At 38.3% G+C, this 3,467-nt stretch overlaps 1 pseudogene; it reads right to left on the bottom strand.

Moving 5' to 3' along the window:
- Positions 1 to 2,221: 2,221 nt before the first annotated feature.
- Positions 2,222 to 3,093, bottom strand: LOC114637087 (annotated as a pseudogene).
- Between the last annotated feature and the right edge of the window lie 374 nt (positions 3,094 to 3,467).

Raw genomic sequence — 3,467 nt, 5'->3', positions numbered from 1 at the left:
TATATATATATATATATTATATACATATATATCATGCATATACATATATGTGTATGTATGTATATACAATATATATCATATATATACATGTATATATGATGTATATTGTTTGTGTATATACACATATATATAAATATACAAACACATATACATGATATACATGTACATATATATATATATGCCTCTCTGCCAATGTGACTTGTGGCCATTTCTCTAGGAGTCCCAGGCATGGACTTGGCCAGTTTCCATCTTCTTGGCCAGTACCAAATAAAGTCTGCTTTAAATTTGACTAAAAAATGTTGCAGTGGTCTTATTCTTGCCTGGTCGATTTAACAGCAGAGGAGAAAAAAAAAAAAAAGAAACAGCCCATGGAGAAGGGTCAGTCCCAAGACCAAATATGACATTCATGAATTTTTGAAGTTAGAATGGATGATCACCCACAAATGTCAAAGCTACAGCCACAAATTCCAGATAACATCTAATTTGTACATTTCCAGAGTTGAGAATCATAATTGAGTTGGATGGTCACTCCTAATCTCACCTTCTCATTTCAGTGAATTCCAGTCCAGCTACAGTGTGTGACTGGGAAACTGCACTGTGTCTGAAAGTAGAGAATAACTTACCCTTTATACAAAATTGGGAAGGATGGAAGGTACACAGTGGACCTGGGAGGAGTTGCTGGAAGACTGGGAAATGCATATGGTCAAAAGACATTGTCTACATGTATGAAATTCTCAAAGATTTAATAAAGAATATTTTACTTTTTAAAAGAAAATGAAAACAATTTGTCTTAAAACTCAGAGGTGAATGTCCTTCAAGGTATGACCTGCATCAAGAACATGAGAATCTGTGGACATTTCTGTGTTTGTTCCTTCCCCTTAGATTTCACCTATGTCCCATGTCCACCATACCTAACTCTGCTGTCTGCTGCTTCCCTGACAAGAGGCCTGGCTGCTGGTCACATGTTCTAAGATATTTAGAATTGAAGAGTTCTTAACACCACACATGGGTGGCGAAATTCTAGAATTTGTCATGGTGGTTCTCAGCTGTGTGACCCTGGTTAAGTTTTTATTCTCCAACATAAAGAATAATTAATTAATACCCAAAAGAATATTGCAAGGAATGAGACAAATTAAAGTGTACAACTTGCCTGACTGTGCTGTATATAGCTAAGTACTGTTATTTTCCAATTCTATGGTGTACATTATTCCTCTGTGGGCCTATTCAGGGTTGTTCTTTGTGGTTTGGATGTGGCCTGAATGTGTCCCTCAAAGGTGTCTTGAAAGTTGTTTACCAATGTGATACTTTTGAAAGGCGGTGTTAAACCTTTCAAGGGACTCATGGGATGTAATTGGGCCATTGAGGTTTATGCTTTTTAAAGGAATTGAGGTAGTGTTCATGGGAACCTGGTTAGTTCTCACAAAAAGGTTTGCTATGAAAGATTGACCCTGACTTTTGAGTTCTTCTTTGACTTCTTCTCTTAGTATATAGACTCCCCCCACCACAGATGCTCCTGCACAGTGTCATCTACTACCAGGCATTCTCCTGAGATGAAGCTAAACCCCTGAGGCTCCAGAATGAGCAGTCAAATCAAGCTAACCTCATACCTTTTTAAGATACCCAGCTTCAAGTGTTTCATTATAACAGAAAACAAACTAAGACATTTCTTTCTCCAATAATTTAATTCTACCATGCCCTTTCAATACCAGACAAGTATCCTCTTTCCTATAAAACCTTTTTCTGTATCATGCACTTAATATATAATATATTGTAATTTAGTGTATTATTTCTTTACCTTGTTTGCCTTTTATGGAGATCTACCAAACTGGCATGACAAGGGAAGTTTGTTTCTTTACACTTTCTAAAGAATGCATGTGTACTACAGTGCTTTGGCAACAATAGTTCCTTTTTTTTAAATTAAAATACTGAGTTTATTTCACATGTATATTTGTCTCCCTACCATTTCCACATCTGACCACCACCATTACTATGTCCTATCATAACATTCCATACATATTTAAAACCAAGTAAAGGGTGGAGTTCCATCCTTGAAAACTAAACAGGCATTTTATACAACACATTCTTGGCAATTGAACCTGGACAACATTTATCAAACACAGTAGGGGAAGTTCTCACTTTGGGTTATAAAAAGGACAGCCAGATATCAACTATTACAGAAATGAAGTAAGATGGAATATTTCAAACTGTTTAAACCATTTTCTTAAAGAGACTTCCTCCACTGCCAGAGAGCTTGAATAGCCTCCTGGTCAGTCATCCGGAAACAATTCTTCACATAATTAATGAACTTTGCTTCCACTTTGGGAAGAGAACCACCTTTTTCTATACTTGCTTGCATTTTTGCCTTAATGCCTTCTATAGAAAAGGTCCTTTAGGTGTTTTAGGAGTTTTTTTCCTGTTTTTTGAAGGACTCTTGACCCTTTGATCTTGGTGTTGATGGATTTAAGTCTTTTCCATTTTGGTTTGATTTTTGTGCATTTTTGGCAGGGGTATCTCGTACAGATTTCTTCACTGGAACCTTTTCCTCAGTTTCTTCTTCATCAAAATCATCATCATCCTCATCGTCCTCATCATCTTCATCATCGTCCTCCTCATCTTCATCAAGTTTTACTTTTTCTGTGGAACCTTGTTACCACCTCCAGGAACAGATCGCTTTCCAGACATGCCCAAGAGTTTTACATCCTCCTCATCTTCATCTTCTGACTCTGCATCTTCCTCTACAGCTACTAGGTGCTGTCCACTAATGTGCACAGGCCCTGAGCCACTCTTCAACCTTAAGACCACAGGTGGTGTAATTTCGAAGCCCCCAAGCGAAACTGTTGGTTGTACAGACATTTTCAAAGTAGCCAGTGTTACTTTAATTGGACTGCCTTCATAGTTCATTGCTTCTGCCTCTACGATGTGTAATTCATCTTTTGCTCCTGCCCCTAGACTGACCGTTCTCAATGACAACTGGTGTTCACCTTCATCGTTATCCACTTTAAAGTGATAGTCTTTGTCAGCTTTTAGTTCACAACCGAAAAGGTAGTTCTGAGGTCTGAGAGGGTTCATGTCCATGTCCATCGAGTCTTCCATGAGGTGGAGGCGCGCACTCCAGTGTGGGAGAAGCCGGACGGAAAAGAACTGCCTGTTGTTCCACAGAACAGACACACAGGACGGAATCACGCCAAGGACGCAACAATAGTTCCTTAAGAAGGTTTTTTTTAAAAAAAAAATTTTTTTTTGAGGTAATAAAGAGAGTGAGAAGAATGTGAATAGAACACGGGAAAAAAATAGGAAAACTCCTTAGGAGTAGGGAAGATGGCTTAGCAGGTAAAGATGCTTGTCAATAAGTGTGATGATCTAGGTTCAATGCCCAGAACTCACATGGTAGAAGGATAAAACCAACTCCTGCATGTTGTCCTCTGGCCTCTACATATATACTGTGGCACATGCAGGCCTACACACAC

Source organism: Grammomys surdaster, unplaced genomic scaffold (assembly GCF_004785775.1).
Source record: "Grammomys surdaster isolate TR1022 unplaced genomic scaffold, NIH_TR_1.0 125167, whole genome shotgun sequence".
Taxonomy (NCBI): Eukaryota; Metazoa; Chordata; class Mammalia; order Rodentia; family Muridae; genus Grammomys; species Grammomys surdaster.
The sequence above is the reverse complement of the archived record's forward strand: the minus strand, read 5'-3'. Positions and strand labels throughout refer to the sequence as shown.